Below are 17,825 nucleotides of genomic sequence, written 5' to 3'. Positions count from 1 at the left end.
ATTACAACTGTGTGCTTTTTATGGTCTCAGAAATTCAAAGTATTCCCAGAGGGCAGACGTGCTCAGAAAGGTCTAAAGAGAGGCCTCAGGGGCTAGGGGCTCTCAGTTCCATCCCATTGGCTATGAGGTTAAGCTCAGACCGCAGGCTAGATTCGTGGCTTACAGTCAGAAAGTGAGTGAGGCATGAGGTAAGCAGTTAAAATGGAGTGGGGCAGAAGTGCTGAAGAAGATCAGCCCATCAAAACCAGAACACACTTTCGGCAGAAATCTGAGACGATGCTCCGTTACAGTATTTTGGGTAGTTTGTGTTTGTTTTGGTCTAGAACAGTAAGTACCACAATGCGTCTTCCAGTCCCTGTGAGGACAGATGCATGTGTTCAGATTACAAAAGTATTGGTTGTGAGGGGTTATCAGCTGAGGTAACTTCTCTGAAAATGACTCTCAGTGGGAGGGATAGGCTTCATTTAGGATTACCCCACTAGGTTATACAGAGGCCTATCACCCTGCCCTCTTGTAGAGATGACTCTGAAGCACAAGTGAGTACAAATCTCTAGAAGATGGATTGGGAAAATGTACCTAATACTTCTTCGGAAGTTCTATCATTCCCTTCATCAAAACTCGATTCTCTGTCATCATAGGTGTTCCTCCTAATATCTCTCTAGTCTAATACCTTGCTCTATCTGAGAGTCTGTTTCCATGGAGCCAAGCCTAATACACTTGCTAATGTGAATGACCTGTACATACATGTTCATAGTTAAGGAGTCACAGCAAGGAGACTATCTAATCGTCCACATCACTAAAGATACTAGTATGCTTCATGGACCAATACAAAGGGACATTTGTATTAAAATTTGAGTATGTAACTCAACATCTACATGCCTGAAAATTTCTAACTCATGCTTTGATGGCCAGAGGCCTTCTCCTAGGTGGTTCTATTTAGGTCTTATTTAGCATAGAGCAATGAGTTTAATTAGCATCTAATATTCTTTATTCTCCCATTGTCTTGGCATGTTTAGCCTCTCTGTCCTGTCTGCCTCTGGTTGAGTCATCCTGTCTACTCTTCCAGGCATCGCTTGACAGGTTCCTCCAGAATGAACCCAGTTCTTCCACACCAGAGAAAAGAGGGAGGTCCCACACTAGTGTTTCAGGGAGCAATCTGCTGAAAGATGCATCACAAGCAATGCTTTCTCCTCATGGTGTTCATGCACAGAAGCGCTGACAGCGCAAGTCTTCCAGTATGTTATGAAGTGTCTGGCCGACAGAAAGAACCCATCATTATCTGATAATAAACAAAATTTGTGAATAAATGGGTGAATGAGTCAACCAGAAAATTCCACATGCAAGAGGAGGCAGCTTGGAAGAGAGCACGCTTATAAGAAGTAGAATATTCTTCAAATATTTAAAGGGACATTAAATAATCCTTGTAACATAATAAAGAAATATGGACTGGATCAAGGTTTTATGAAGTAAATCTGTAATTGATTTAATAACTGTGAACAAGTTTCTGATTAATAAATTAGTGCCAATTTCAAGTCTCTAGTGATGGTTTTAAAACGGTATCTTGGACCATATCCTTTTCAATATTTTTTATCAGTGTCTTGAATAAAGATGCTAAAAGCATACTTGCCAAAATTTATGGCTGATGTGAAGTTAGGTAAAATAGTAAATGAATTGCAAGACAGAAAATAGAATGCAAAAATATCTCAAGAGGCTAGAATTATGAGCTGGGCTTGCCAAGCTAACGTTCGGGGAAGAGAAATAGAAAGCCCTGCCATCAGTTCCTAAAGCAACTGTAAAACAGACTGAGAGAAACAGGGAGCTGAGTGCACAGGTGGTATCCTTCCTCGGGGAGCTTGATTTTATTTAAGCTCATGATGAGTTCACATAACAAGCCTACTTTTTAAAGTTGCCTAAATGTCCGTAACGACAATAAATTGTGCTCTCACAAATGTGAAAAAGTTAACACAAATTTAGAAAACATGATTAGTAGTAAATGATCCTTAATTTTCTTAGAAGCTATAGGTTGACCACTGGGGGAGGTGTTCAGACCAGAAAAATCAAGCAGGAAGGAGTTCATGAAAGGATGGAGTTTAAGGAAATAAGGCTCTAGCATGAATAATATGGAAACAAGAGACGTCAAGAGAGCTCTTATTGTTATAAAAACTGAAAGGCCAGTGGGATCAGTCTCTCCTTGTACATACTATCTTAAGATTTATTTTATTTTACGCATATGAGTGTTTTGCCTGCATGTATTATGTGCACCACTTAAATGCCATGTCCATAGAGGCCAGGAGGTGTTGGATCCCCTGGAACTGGCTTTAGAGTTGGTTGTGAGCATCATGTAGCTGCTGAGAACTAAACTCAGGTCCTGTGGAAGAGTAGCCAGAATTCTTAACCACTGAGCCATCTGTCTTCTTATAGAATTGAAGTGGCAAAAATGATACTGAATGTAGTCAGGTATAGCGACTTTTTTTCCATGCTTATGAAAGAGACATTTTTAATCACAGCAATGCAACAACTGTGTAGGTCATTGGAAGAAGAGTGAGCCACACTCTGACTAGTTACTACAAGCATCTCGGTGGATAATACCCAGTGGGATAATACCAAATGGGAACCCTCTGGAGCAGCTTCATTTGTTGCAGGGATAATTAGAGTCCATGACCTTTTGGATTCCTAAGATGCTGTACTTTGATATAAAGGAGACTTGCTATAAAACTCTAGAAAGCACATCTGTGCTTAAGTTAAGAAAAGTTTTCTAAGAATTAAACTTAGTTAACCCTTAAAGCAGTAGTGATTTATCTTTCCTTCCTGACTTACTGCCATGTTGGGGATACTTATATTTATTAGGAAGCCAGAGTATTGGCCTTTAAGGTACACTTAACACCCCAGTTCGAGGGAAAGTGAGAAGATGTAGGGCAGTAAGAAGGTACTGAGTATAGTTCAGGTTATAAAAGAATTTGGAAAGTCACTTTCTCACATTTACCCAGCATGCCCATCTGCAAAATGGGGATAGTAGAATTTCTTTGTATCTTATAAGCTATTTGGAAAATTCAATCAAATATCACTCATTGAAGCTTTCACAAAAGTTCATTGCCCAGTGCGAAAGTTCATGTTAATTGTCAACTTGACAGATACTAGGAACACCTGGGAAAAGGGTCTCTGGGCATGCTCATGAGTGTGCACAGTGGTTTGAATGAAAAATGTCCTCCATTTAGCATTCAGGCTGTAGCATGGTTGTTGCTCACTACTATTAGCCAGATTCAGTTAGAGAATATGAAAAAAAGTAACACTTTACACCAGGACAATTAAAAAGATGCCTTTAAGGAAAAATCCCATAACACTGAGACCTCTAGGGTACAACAGTGCAATCTCATTTGGAAAACATTTACTTGAAAATAAAATAAAATAAACAGTCTCCTGAGTATCCTGATCCATCAGAGCCACCTAGAGAAGTATTTTCCCAATTTCAAACGAGAAAGTACAGAAACCACTATAATGTGTTTGGCAGGGATCAGGCTACATCTGGAGCTTGCATCAGACCTTGGTACCATTGTCCACAAGGTACTGCATTCGAAATGAATAGTTACTGAGGCCTGTAAGCCTCACTATGGTTTCAGAAAGCAGTTGAAGCTAAGTAACATGGCAGAGCTAACTTTCCAACAAGGAGACCTGGGAGGCCAGTGTGTGGGGTGGTAAAGGTAGAACTGTAGCCGCAGTGGAGACTCCAGGATATTAGACGTCAGCAATATGACACATCTATTGAGGAAAGCTACAGACATGGAGTGGAATCAGTTCACAAGAAAGGCTCTGTGTGCTGTAAACAGCAAATCTGTGCTTGGAAAGCTACCCACGCTTCTGGGAACACAGATGATAGAAGCATGAGCCCTAGGCACTGAACACAGACAGGGGGATTTGCTGATTGAACTTCTGAGTTTTAGTCTTGCTTTGCTCTGGCCTTTCTTTGCTATTCTCCTGCTTCTCCATTTTGGAATAAGACTATAGTCTACTTTGTATGTCAGAAGTATGTAACCAGATACTTGATTTTACAGTGGCTTACAGTAAAGATGTTGCCCTGAATCTTAGAAGAGATTTTCAACTTTGGTTTTGAGCAACATTGGGAGTGTTAAAGTTTGTAGGGACTTTTGGAATTAGACATTGGACATTGTGCATTTTACATCATGAGATGACCACAAGCCTACAGGAGCCTGGGGTGGAATATTATTATTTGGATGTGAAATGTCCTCTACAGGCTCATGTGTTTAAACACTTGCTGCACAGTTGGTGGTGTTGACTTGGGAGCCTAGGGAACTGGTAAGAGGTCAAACCTGACTGAAAGAAGTGGGCTGCTAGGAGTGGTGTGTCTTAGGGTTTACAGCATGGCACTACTTCCAAACTAGTATCTCTCTTTCCTGGTTGGCACCGTTTAACAAAGATCTGGTACATGTTCCCAACATCATAGAATCAACTGCCCTCATGCCTTCCCACCATGGTATAATGGGTAATTCTTTCCTCTTTTATTTTTATTTCTTATTGGGTATATCACATCAACAGGATGAGTAATTAATAACATACCAACCATCTTACCTTAGCTTTGGAGCACACTGTAGGAAGTCTGTTTGCCATTATGAACAAGTAGCTGACTAGGAACCCTGGCTTGCTGTTGATACCCAGGACTACAAGAAAGTATCATACTGTATATCTCTAGCTTGGAAAAAGATGACATTTCAGACTGAGGTACAGATTTAAACGAATGTTCATTAATTTAAAAGCATTGTGAACAGAAAAAAAAAACTTAAGTAAAGTCATTGTAAATTGAATGTCTGCCTGTATCTTAGGCTGTATTGGTGATATGTCTCTAGTACAAATCCTAAATTCTGCCCTTAGTGCACTAAAACAGTTATAGAAAATACATGAACAGGTAAGTAAGGCCCTGTGGTTGTCTGGATTTAAATTGTATGCTACAGTTTTCCATTTCCTGGATAAATTTTCTCTTTTGGGTGTGATTTTGCCTCACAGCAAACTTTGGCTAGAGAGACTCTCTCTCTCTCTCTCTCTCTCTCTCTCTCTCTCTCTCTCTCTCTCTCTCTCCCTCCCTCCCTCCCTCCCTCCCTCCCTCCCTCTCTCTCTTTCTTCCCCCTCTTTGGAAAGGGTAGTAGGTAGGTATGTTAGGTATACTGTCATCTAGTAGGTAGAGATTAGGGATGATGTCAAATAGCAAAACCACAGAATACCCCACACACAATACTCCTCCCAGAATAGGTCACAGAATACCCCCCACAACAAAGAATCAGGAGATCCGTATCAATAGTGTTAAGATTGAAAACAATGATAAAACTCAATTCTGAAATAATCCTTTGCCCTTTCTGCTTATCTAACATCATCCTAATATCATCGCCAGCATCAAGCTCAATTTCCTCCTTGAACTTTGGAACACAAACTATTATAGAACCCTACAAAGGCTGGGAGGTACTTAATTCAGATCAACTGCAAAACAATTCAATGTAAACACTTCTCAAAAGAATAACTTTATTTCTTTATTAGTGGCATACTGCATAAAAATTCAACCAATACTTTAAATTAGTTTTAAAACCAAAATTATGCTGAGACATTCTTCAAGTGTGGTTTGCCCTTGGCCTCACCTAGAGCTTTCTGACCAGGACCCACAATGGTTGGTGACCAATGGTTTTGTGTGTTCATCCATATTGAAGCAGGCTGGACTCTTCCAAAGGAATGAACACAGTGTTATCTAACCAATCTCCTCGTTCCATTCAACAAACAAATCAAGAGGCACAGAGGAGTTGCATAATAGTTCTTGCCACTTTACTTAGTTCTAGAACTGTTAGAAGCATCCTCTTCTACCTCCCAAGGAAAATACTATTCAATCTCCCAAGGCCTTATGGGCTGTACTTTATAGGGGTAAGAGGTGTCCAGTTTTGCCATATAAAATATCTATCATATTAAAACAAAAAAAGGCTCTTTCAATTTTCAAGAACTAAATTATTTTTAGTTAATGTACAATATCTAAAAAGAAGTATTTTAAATAATGCTATTAATTAGTTTTAAACTGTACACATCTAATTTATGTCAATTCTCCAAATAATTCCAAATTTCATTAAAATAAAACTCAGCATAGCATATCACATTTAGGTAGTTTAACAAAGGTTTATTTAAATATTTTCTTTAAAGATGAAGTATTTAAGGGCGATAAAGATAATTACTCATTGTGAGTATAATGGTCCATTTGACAGAGGAATTAAATGTAAGGATAATTTCTAATAAAATGAAAAAAAAAACCTCTTCCTCCATCCTGCTTTATAATGTACTTAAAAAAGAAGATGGTTTATAAGATGCTTCTAGTTCTACTTGTTCATAACTCCAAACTCTACAGTTGCTCTGTAGGGTTCCTCGATATTACTTAGTACAAATGAGCCCTGTATTCTCCTGAATCCTCAAGTTGATGTGTATACATGCAGCAGGTGATGAATTGGTTGAGGACAAGTGTCATAAAAATACAGTGCTGTAATCAATTTCAATTCTCCTGTATTAGGCTGTGTGTGGGACCAACATTCGCCACTTCAAGACATGAAGGATTGTTGATATGAAGACAGCTAAGATGTGGCAGGTGCGGCAAAGATTTCTGTTCTCTTTAATTTGCTTAAAAGTAGGACACAAATTTTCAAAGAAAAGGACAGTCTGTTCCCCAGGTCATGGGGATGTGAGTGTGTTAACCACCAGAAAACACATTAGATTTCCACCTTCTTTGATTTGTGATGAGATTTGTGATGAGTCTTTAACTGTCATTAATATGTTCCCACGTTGCTGACTCCATGGACTCAAATACATTTTCTGTTGTTGGTTTTCAAATTATGTATGTATATATAGTTCTTTGTCTTATGCTTGAAAAAATGGAATTCAAAACCTTTTCTAGAAGTCCTCATTATTCTCTCTGTGCCCACCATGTACCTCTGAGATATGCATACTAATTAATCAACTTGGTTTGCTATTTATAACCTGTCTTTGATTACAGGGATCTATTACAACTAAGACCCTATGAGATATATGAAATATACTATTATGAAGTCCTATAAGTCCTATACCTTCAAGACAGTCTGTTTCTTCACTATCTCAAAGAGGATTTTTCCATTTCTGGTTCACTTCTCATAAAGCAAGGTATGACAGCTCCTGTAATGAGACTAGCCCTCCAAATCCTAGCCAGAGTAATTTCATCTTGCTATGAACTTCCATCTAGCTGTTTTACGTGCCAGACGGCAGACAAACAAGCCCTCGTTTCCATAGTGGGACCAGCAGAATCCCTGATTTAGACAAGTACCGTGCACTAATACTTACAAATGTGACTATCCCGGAGTTTCACTTTGTCTGTGCCTTATGTTTTCTGACCTATGGTCACATTCACTGCTTTAACACTAAGTTGTGCCCTCAACCTATGTTTGCATCAATTCTGCTATAGACTTATAAAATAGGAGAGTTGTAAGTGGGGGCCAGGAAGGGTGAGCAGCTTCTGGGAAAATGAAGCTGCTGTGGTCATCTACCATTCCCTAAGTAACTCCTAATAAACTCATTTCACTCATCAAGATGAACTTGAATGAGTCATTCTTTGGACTGTTCAAGCAAATCACAGTTGGGGTTATGATGTTAATTTTACATCTCCTACAGAAGGTCATGCACCAGCTGAAAGGCCTCGTAGCTCATTTAAGCACCACCATTCATTTATCAGCAGATTCCAGAAGCCTGTGGACCAGAGCTATACTTCTAGACACAGGATGCATAGGATATTGACACCTTGAGATGCAAACTCTGCTCTGTCTCCTGAGACCACACCCGGATAAAGCATTCATGGACACAGAAGAAGAAAGGAGGAGAATTATGATTCTAATTTGAACTGAACAAAACTATGTCTTAAGCTGGACATTGTGAACATTAATCATGGCCAGTTTATCTATCGTGTTCTTAGCTTGCCTTTTCTGTCCAGCTCACACCTGCTACCTTAGTCATAACACCATGTTTTGTATTTTGAGAACTCGTCTATCATCCTCCCAGTTTCCCACAAAGAGAAGAACTAAGGAATTCTTACGTATTTGTTTTTAGTGTATATAGTCTGTGAAACATATAGCAATCAAAACAGATGTAGTATCGCTCCAGGCAACATACAGGATGAAACTAATAATGCAAACACAACTTCAAAAGATTACAAAAACTGTGATGTTCTCTTCTAAATTGAAAGACACTGAACAATATACAGTTTAAATGTACATGGATATAGCAGACACAGATGGAAAGGTAGTTTGAAAAGTGGATAGAGCAATAGTACCATCAGTCAACAGAGAAAGATAGAAAGATAGGGAAACTCTCACAGGCATAATCCAAGATCCTTTCCCTATTTGTGATCAACTGTGTAACAGGGTCACAAATGAAATCTCAGTGTTTACAGGTACACAGCATCAGAATGAGACACCTTTAGTAAGCCATTTAGACCCATCACCTGCTGTGTTTGTTATCTATGGCCACGAATGAGAGTAGAGAGAAACAAAAGGCTAATTTGGACATTCTCCACTTGTTCCATACATTCACACATCACCATTATCAGAGAGTCTCAGCTACTATGGTGTATCGGTATGCAGAGTCCATTCAGATGCTTATAATTAATCCTATGCTCTTGGTTCAAGGATCTATTGGAGAATTGCCCTACAATGAGACAAAAAGCAGAGCTGTAGAGATGGTTAAGAACAGTTTTTGATCATACAGAGGACCCAAGTTGATTTCCCAGTACCCAAGTCCAGATGCTCACAGCTGCCTGTGAGTCCAGATTGCAGGGATTTGACACACTCTTCTGGCCTCTGGGGGCATCCTCATCCAAGTGGACATACTTCCACAAGGACATACCTACACACATATACATATTTAAAAATCAAAACTAAATCTTTAAAAAGACAAATAGTAAGGAAGCATGCATCATTGACCAGGACTGATATTTATGTAATTGAAACCTGAAAACCATTTGCAAAGGGACCACCCTTATGTTCCTTTAGAAAATGTTGGGTCTGAGGTCTGCCAGGGATTGAATGAATCAAAATCACATTGTGCAGCTTTGTAATATCCTTGTCAGTTGCTTTGACAACCTGCACCAACTGATGGCTCAAACAATACACTTTTATTTCTTGTATTCTGTCATCTGGGAATCCAATATCAGGGTGGCAGCAGGGCCAAGCTCTTGATTAAAACCATTTGCCTGATCTACAGGAAACCATCTTTCTGCTGTTCCCTCAGAAGGCTGGGGAGGGGGTTGGGGGGCAGTGGGTAGCTAGCTCTCTGGCTTCTTATACAGGACACTAAATTCATTTTCTAGCATCATTATTTTATTATTTGCCACACAAACATTCCATTCATATCAACCCTCAGTGATTCTGGGTCAATTTACCATTTGAAAGCCACAATCAGGAACCCCTTCTTTATTAGTCTTCTCTTCATTGCTTACTTATGAATCCAGTCAATGTCACTTGGACACTGAGCAGCTTTTCTTTATATCTAGATTCCACATCACCAACAATCCTGCAGGCTTACTGTTTGCTAGCAATGGGAATCATAATGTGCACACACTATTGGCATGATGGAAGGGTCAGTTTGAGTGTTAGTCTTCAGTTTGGTAGAAATTACACTCATGACGGAAAGAAATGGTTTTTTTGCATCATGGGTTTTACAGTCCTTGCCTTCCTTAGCCACTTCATGGTGCCTTCATGAATGTGGTCCTGGCAGGGCAATGCCAGCTAGGGATCCAGGTGCCATATGGTAGCCAGGTGCCTGTTGGAGGGTGGGATCTCTTTTGTCCGTGGACAATGTTCCTTCTGCAACTGTCTTTTTGGAAGAGAAAATATACCTGATTGGGCGAGCAAGGAAGCAGTGTAGAATTAATCTGAAGACTAAATAAAGAAATTGGGGCATAGGGAAATGGGTAGCTTGTTGGCTTATATTGGTGTTATATCTCAATAAGTCCATTAATTACCTAGGAAATAGCATTTACTGTGTTTTTGCATAAAAATGTCAAAAGCTAAAACATCCTTTCAATATACTATACTGAGATTTGCCTGCTGCTGGACAGAATCTTCCAACATAAAGCTTATTTTGTAATAAAGCATGAGCTATCTTGTTATTTCTTATATGCCTGTATCTATTTGACCATCTGTGTCCTAGGTCATTCCAAAAGTATATTTTTATGACCCCCTTCCCCCCTCCCCCTGGTGCTAGCCATCTGTTAGGCAGCAGTAGATTGAGCTACCTTCTGGAATCCAGGCAGGAAGAAAATCTCCAACTCAGCTCACTATAAATGGGTTGTGTGCCTTACAGTTATGTAGCTCTCCTGTTTTGTGGAGTAGAATATTTGTTTAACTACGTAAAGGTGTGTTGCATTTGTTTGTGTTGCAGAATAATTTTTTAGCTATGTAAAGATGTGTTGCTTTTGTTTATGCTGCAATTGTTTAACTATGAAAAGATGTGTTGCTGTTTTACATTCCCTGCCTAAGGTATCTGATTGGTCTGAATAGCCAATAGCTAGGCAGAGAAAGGATTGGCAGGGTTGGCAGGCAGAGAGAAAGGGGGAGCTGTCCGGCCATCTACCCAGACAGGGAGGAAGCAGCGAAGTAGGACATACAAAATGAATGAAAGGTCCTGAGGCGAAACATAGATAAAGAGAAACAAGTGAGAATAAGTTATAAAAGCTAGTGGGAAAAGCATAAGATAAGGCTAAGCATTTATAATTAATAAGTGTCTGTGTCATGATTTGGGGGCTGACAGTCTGAGAAAGCCTGCTACTGTCCTGGAGCTGTAGCTTACTCCTACTGTCTAGCATCAAGAGAAGGGATCATCACAGCATCAAGAGAGGGGGTTAGGAATCACACCATAGCATCAAAAGGGAGGATCACACCACAGCATCAAGAGGGAGGATCACACCACAGCATCAAGAGGGAGGACCACACCACAGCATCAAGAGGGAGGATCACACCACAGCATCAAGAGAAGGCAGTCACACTACACCATCAGGAGAGAGGTTCACACCACAAAATCAAGAGAAGGGATAACACCACAGCATAAAGAGAAGTGATCATACCTCAGATCTCTAGCCCAGGAACAGCAAAATTCAACATGTGAACTATGGTTTCTACTGAAAGTTTCTGCTTTTCCACCACTGTAAAGCTGAAAAGTTCTAAGGGGACCCATTGACATATGATAAGCTTATGTCACAACAAATTTCATCATAAATTGAAAATATCGTAAGTCAAAAGTGAACTTTGCAAATTCAACCCACTGAAATATTTGTAGCTTTTTCTTTTTGCTTACCCAGTCTTTCTTCCTCCTTTTCCCTCCCTTCTTCCTTTCTCTCTCTCCCTCCCCCTTCCCCCTTGGAAATCAAGACAAAGAAAGTATAACTAGAAACGCTCTGCTCAACATCCAGAACGCACAGCTCCATTCAGACCCGCCCCTTGACCATGAAGAAAGCCGGATCCTCTTTGAAGCTTGGTGATCAGGAAATAGAGAGCGAGGTGGACAGAGCTGATGGTGTTTAGAGTCAGCCAGAGCATTGTGCACTTCCTCCTCACCGGCTCTGGAGAGGAGATGGTATAAAGAACTCCAACTGGGCTTGAACTGGGGAAGTGCCTCTTGCTGATTCCAGAGGGCAGAGGTGTGCTGCTGTGCTGTGCCCCAGCGGCCCCAATGTCTGTTGTACACATCCTGTCACCCCTAGCAACAAGCCTCAAAGACAGCTGCACTGTGATGGCCAACTCAGATCAGTGCTCCAATGAGAACAGAGGAGTTCACAGCTCTGTGCCCAGCTCCCCTGAGTCACCTACATGAAGCCAAGAAGGTACTACTCCCTGTTCTCAGTGTGTGGAGTGCGGCTCAGCAGAGTCCCGAACCCCTGTGTCTACCTACAGTCCTTACCACCACTGGGCTTTGTTCTCAAAGATGATACTTGAGAGTGATTGTGATCTCTGCAGGGGGAGGAGACGAACCGTGCCAGAGCAGCTCTGCCTGGCTTTGTTCCTGAATACTTGGTACCTGGCCTACCTGTGTGGCTCTATTGGCTCTTCACAGCCTGCACTGTCCTGTGTGGATATTAGAAGGCACTGCTGCAGATGGCCTGCCTCAGCAGCGAACGCCAGGCATTCTTGCACCCTCCAGGTGCGAAGAACTTCCAAGACCTGAAGCTATTTAGGTGAGAAAAGGCAATGGGATGGCTGAGAATCGTCCCAGCTGGGGTGACCTCTGAACCAGTCCCTCTAGTGAGCAGAGATAAGTGGGGTCAGGCAGCCCCTTCCCCATGCCACTCCATGAAGGCACAACTTGATATTTGAATCTAAAGGTTAATTAAGTGCAGCTGCCAGGCAGAAAGGCCACAATCAATTACCATGTCTTCCTGTCCATTCCAGCCCATACTTAATTATGTTCATTGGGTTTGGGAGGGAGGTCTTTCAGCTGAGGCTTTTTAAGAGGGAGCTATTTTGTTTGGAACAGATGGATTTGTCCTCCAAGACCAGCATTCATCTTCATCACCTCATGGTGCTCCACTGGCCTGTGTGTCCCAAGAGAAGGGGACTGGACAGAGTCAAGCCAGCATTTCTGGATGGCTCTGTGGGCACAGAGTGAGGGGCTTCTTTGCAGGGCCTCCTTAATATAAATGCCACTCCTCTTGTTATGGGGCGGGGACTCAAGACTGCTCCCTGGAATTGTCCTCCCTGGCAGTGCATTCTGACTGAGGACCCCCTTAACCACGGTGTACAGGCCACATGTACATGTATGCTCACCTGTGTACACATGTGCACATGCTGACCCCTTGTCACAACTAACTATTTAAAATTCCACTGCTGCTAATCGAAGCTGCATGGGCTGTGTTCTCATTAAGGAGATCAATGCCTGCTGAATATTCACCTCCAGGGGAGGATGTGGTAGGAAGGAGCTGATGGCTTCTGTCTGGCCTGCCAGAGCTAATGAGTGGCTGCTGCCATTACAAAGCAGCCACTCGCCTGTCATCAGTCAAAATAACAAGCCCCAGCTCCTTGCGGTGACTCTGGGTGTTCCACATAAATATACATAGAAAGACAGTTGCAAAGATGGCCTGCACATCTCAATGAGCATGGCTGGGTGTGTGGCCTCCTTAGATTGAAATGGATTAGAGTCGTCTCCATTCTGAGTGGGAAGCTCCTCTCACCCATTTTCTCTTTGCCCTCTGTCTTTCCATCCCTTGCTTTGCAGGCTCTCCCAGGCCTGACTGGTATGGTCAGGAAAGACCTTTCGCTATCTCTGAAGCTACTTGATTCTAGCCTCTGATTCAACAGGATCCCCTCCAAGGAAGCCTCCTGAGAAAGTGAGCGAGCTCCAACACTTTAGCTCGTTTCACCCAGCCTGAGCTTCCTCCCCTCCATTCTTTGTTCTCGGGTTCTAGGAGTTCAAGGCTTGAGAAAATGTGGGCAAAGAAGGGTTTTCAAGATGGAGAAAACAGTCCCAAAGGTCATGGCTTGTACAACATGGATACATCATAGGGTAGTCATGGGTACATCGTAGCATACTTTTTCTTAATTGCCACCAAAACAACAACAAAGCTGCTGCACAACCAAAATAAAATTCAGAAAAGCAGTGCTTTCCTCTTAAGATTTCAGCCCACAAACAACAATCACAACTTACTCTGCTGTGAAACTCATTTTCCCTTTCAGAAAATCTTGCATCCTGAGCAAAGTTTGGGTTTTGACCTTGGGTCTCCCCCTGTACCCTGCTTTGCACACACAGACACTGGAAAGGCTGTTCTGACTGGCATCTGGCATGAGACTCAGGATCCAGTCACATTGGTGCCTACGCCTTGCTCTATTCACCTTTCTGGTTACTGCAGGATGCATCCCTTCATTCCACCTTCCTTCAACTGTTTTCAGCAGTCAATATTGTTAAAGGCAGGATTTTCTCCACAGCACTTAGGATTTCTGCATCAGCTAGAGAGAGGATAATCAGGTGGTCAACGAGGGCACAGCTTTCTCTCATGGCACAAGCAGGTGGGAGAGGCTTGCTCACTTACAGGTACGAGCTGCATGCCAATGGAGGAAAAGTGATGATAAGTGGATGTCACTTCTAATACAGTCTCTCAGAGTCAAGGCTTGGGATGGTAAGGAAATAGGAAACGGCAGCTGGTGCTGTTCAGTATTCCAGCTCTCTCATCCTTTGATCCATATCAGCCATTAAGAAAGGTAATTAAGCCAGTGTCTTGCTCACACAGCCAATACTGAGCCAGTCAAAAATAATCCGCACCCACAGCACAGCAAAACGGCACATCCCATTGCTGACACTGGGGGACACTGAAGGACCCACTTGCCTGTGACAAGGCTGTGCCTGGGCTCTGTACCCCGGAAGGTAGCTGGCTGAAGGTCTTCTCGGGAGGACTGCTGTGTAAGCATAGGCACTGATCTGAGTATGTGGTTAGGTCAAGCTGAAGAAGCAGAAGCATGAGATGAAGTCACCAGTGAGAGAAAGTCACTAACATTCTGTGCAGGACGGAATGTGTGCGGTGGGAAGAAAGTCTGTTGCTAATTAGCGGGAGGCCCTGAGGGACCCACCTTGCTTTTTCTGACCTGGGTTGAAAGGAGCCAGAAATTTCTTTGTTGATAGAAAGAACAAGAATTTCATGTCCAAGTGGTGAGAAAAACAATCTCCTACGGTAAACACTGGAGATAAATAACATATAAACCCAGTTGGCAAAGTCAAGGGAAAGGAAACTCAGTGGATGGGCTCATTCCCGTTTTCACTCATGCCTTCCCTCAGCTTCTCATTTTGCTTTATAACCAATCACCAAGTTTTTAATGTGTCTAATACTATTCAATCAAGATGAAGGACAACAACCCAAATAAAAAAAAAAAACTTAAAAAATGGTCTAAGTTAGGCTTCAGTTTCGGGGTGGGAATTGAATATTCTCTGTGGGAACAGCAGCTAGCCACCTGCCCACCTGTTTTAAAATGGAAGAGTGCCAAACTGACTCAACCCAGACCAACCTCTGAACTTGATCTACCATGTTGGGCATCCATTGTGCCACATTTGTCTCTTAGCAACTCAGAAAGGAAGGAAAGAGATGTTTGAAAGGGATATGCTCAGGAGCGTGGGATCATTACAGCAATATAGGCAATGATGCTGTAATAGTGAACCTGCTTGGGGGTGAAAATTAAGCACACCTTTGTACACAAATGACACTGTATCCCAACAGCACAATCAGGTTCATTCTTCCTTGTTTTTCAGAAGTTTAACACCACACTCAGGGATGTTAGTTCTTTGTGACAGGATCCTTTGCATGCTGACCTGGTAAACTGGTCATAAGACTCCGTGTCATTAGCAGGTGCAGAGCAGGTACTTATTAGGACAGACAGCTTAGCCTAGCTCCTTCCTAGGTCAGCCCAGTTCTTTCTTTAAGATTGTGTAGGTTGGCTGTGATGCTTTCTTAGTATCCCAGGCTATGGTACAGCCCAGCAGTGAAACCAGACAACCTCTGCATCTCACCTACGGGGTGTGTGATGGATTTCTCCATACGGCAGTGCTACGTCCACAGAGCACTTCACAATGCTTGGGGATGAAAGGAGTTATAAATGAAAGATATTATTATTAATAAGAATGTAGATGAACAAAGGGAAAATGTACTCGCCCTCACTATCCATCACCTCAGCACACTTCACCCAAAGCCCAGGATCTGCAGGAGCCTCAAGGAAAGCCTATTTGCAGAAATCAATAACTGCTTTTTAAAAAATAGATCTCAGCTCCACAGGAGCTGACAACTCAGGGGTACCTCATAATTCTATGCAACAGTCAATATTAGCTATCACTGCCTCAAATAAAGATTGAATTCAAATTTAGTTAAGACTAGTTTTGTATGCTAATCTACCAACTGATTATTAAATGTATTTACTGAGGGTGTTGAAAAATAGGCTGTTGGGAGAGAAAAAAAGGAAGAGCAGCCTGAGTGGATTTATGCAATGTGAGCTATGATGCTAGCACACAGTGATGGCTTCTCCTGCTTCTTATAAAATTAACTCTTGGGGAAATTGAGTTTCATTCTGTGGGTGGCAAGAAGCATAGCTACTCTATGCATCATACAGTGAAGGAGGAACCAGAATTACAGAGTCATTCCCCAACATTGATCCAGCCATGGTTGGCCCAAATATCCAGAGCTGCTTGTGCAGAATGTTGAGTTTCATTTCATGTAATATAACCAAGAAAGCAGTAGGCAGTGTCTTCCTTAAGATCCTTATGGCTGCAGGGGAAACCAAGGCAAACACTGAGAGGCACATGAGCATGTGTTACAGAAACATGTAGGTGCAGACTTAAGGGCCCCTCTCCTAAATACTTGGGGACTGATTTGAAATTTGAGAGTTAAGGATTTCAGGATATTTGCATATATGAAATTTCTTAGGTTGTGGGCCACAAATCTAGGCCAAAAGTCCTTTATGTTTGATACACACCTTATAAGTTGAAGGTAGTTTTACACATGAGCTTTAGTGAGTCTGTATTCTGACTGTAATCTGTCATGAGAGCTCATGTAAGGAATTAACATTTGTGGCATGCAGGTTTTAAAATGTTCCAAGACGCTAGATGTGAAGCACAGTGATCCATGAATGCCTCGGATGTACAATTCCTGCTCCTCACACAGAGAAAAGTTTCAGATTTTGGAGCATTTCATATTTTTTAATCAGGGATTCTCAGCCTTCATTAGGAGGGGACCTTCAATTCTACTTGTAAGAGAAGGCTGGAATGCAGAGAAGGGGGAGTTCTAGAGCAGATATGAGGAATATGTTTACTGTGAGGGTAAACACTGGGATGCCTGGGAGGAGAAGTGTCCCCTCAATAGGAAACAGAGCTACACATCACGGGACTCACTGGTGAGGTTGGAGACACCACAGGAGGTGTAAACATGGAGGGACTGTAGGTCATACACACCCAGGAAGAGAAGAAGCCACTTACTCAATAGAGAAGGGTGGGTGTCATAGTATATATGATGGATGATGCAGAAAATGCTCCTAGGGGAGTTGGGAGCTGCAGAAGAGCAGGAGAAGCCTTTGTCTGCCATGCATGAAGCCTTGGGTTCAATCTCCAGCATAGAAAAGGGTCCTTTGCCTGCTATAATGAACACTTGTCATGCAATTTGTGTACAACAAAGACCTGCTCAGAAATGTTTGTCCTGGGAATATTTGGTTACAGTTATTAAGGCATGTCAAGCAAGATGTTCCAGATGATTATGAAGGTGATGAAGACATGGGATCAATAAACGATTGGAAGGCAATTCTTATGCTGCTTGCTTTTACCAGCTCTCCTCCATTGGAACCTGAATCAGTGAGGGGATTTTGTCCAGGACCCAGGCCAGGGAACAATTTCATCCCTATCATAGGCAACCTTGTAAGAGGGAAGTGTCCACTGTATGTGGGAAATCTGTGTGTCCAGCTTGAACTTAAGACTCTGCATTTTAGTATGCAGCCCTGAAGGTTAGGAGGCAGAAAGTTCTAAGTTAAACTTGGAGAACACTTGCGGGCTGATGTGTGGAGGTATCTCCCCAAAGTGTGCGGAGAATATGTCTATAGCTCATTTTCCTCTAGACAGAGAAAAATAGGACTGATTTGAGAGTAATTAGAATAGTAGGCTGTGATATACACCCCAGTGGCAAGCGTAAATATATAAATATGGAGTGGCTCATTCTATAGTTCACAGGAATGTAGATTATTTTTATTTGTGCAAATATATGCAGTCTCTTCTCACTTGTGAATTGCACCTTCAAGGATTGGGCCTGTCAGGTTTTA

This window comes from Peromyscus eremicus, chromosome 7 (assembly GCF_949786415.1).
Source record: "Peromyscus eremicus chromosome 7, PerEre_H2_v1, whole genome shotgun sequence".
Taxonomy (NCBI): domain Eukaryota; kingdom Metazoa; phylum Chordata; class Mammalia; order Rodentia; family Cricetidae; genus Peromyscus; species Peromyscus eremicus.
The sequence above is the reverse complement of the archived record's forward strand: the minus strand, read 5'-3'. Positions refer to the sequence as shown.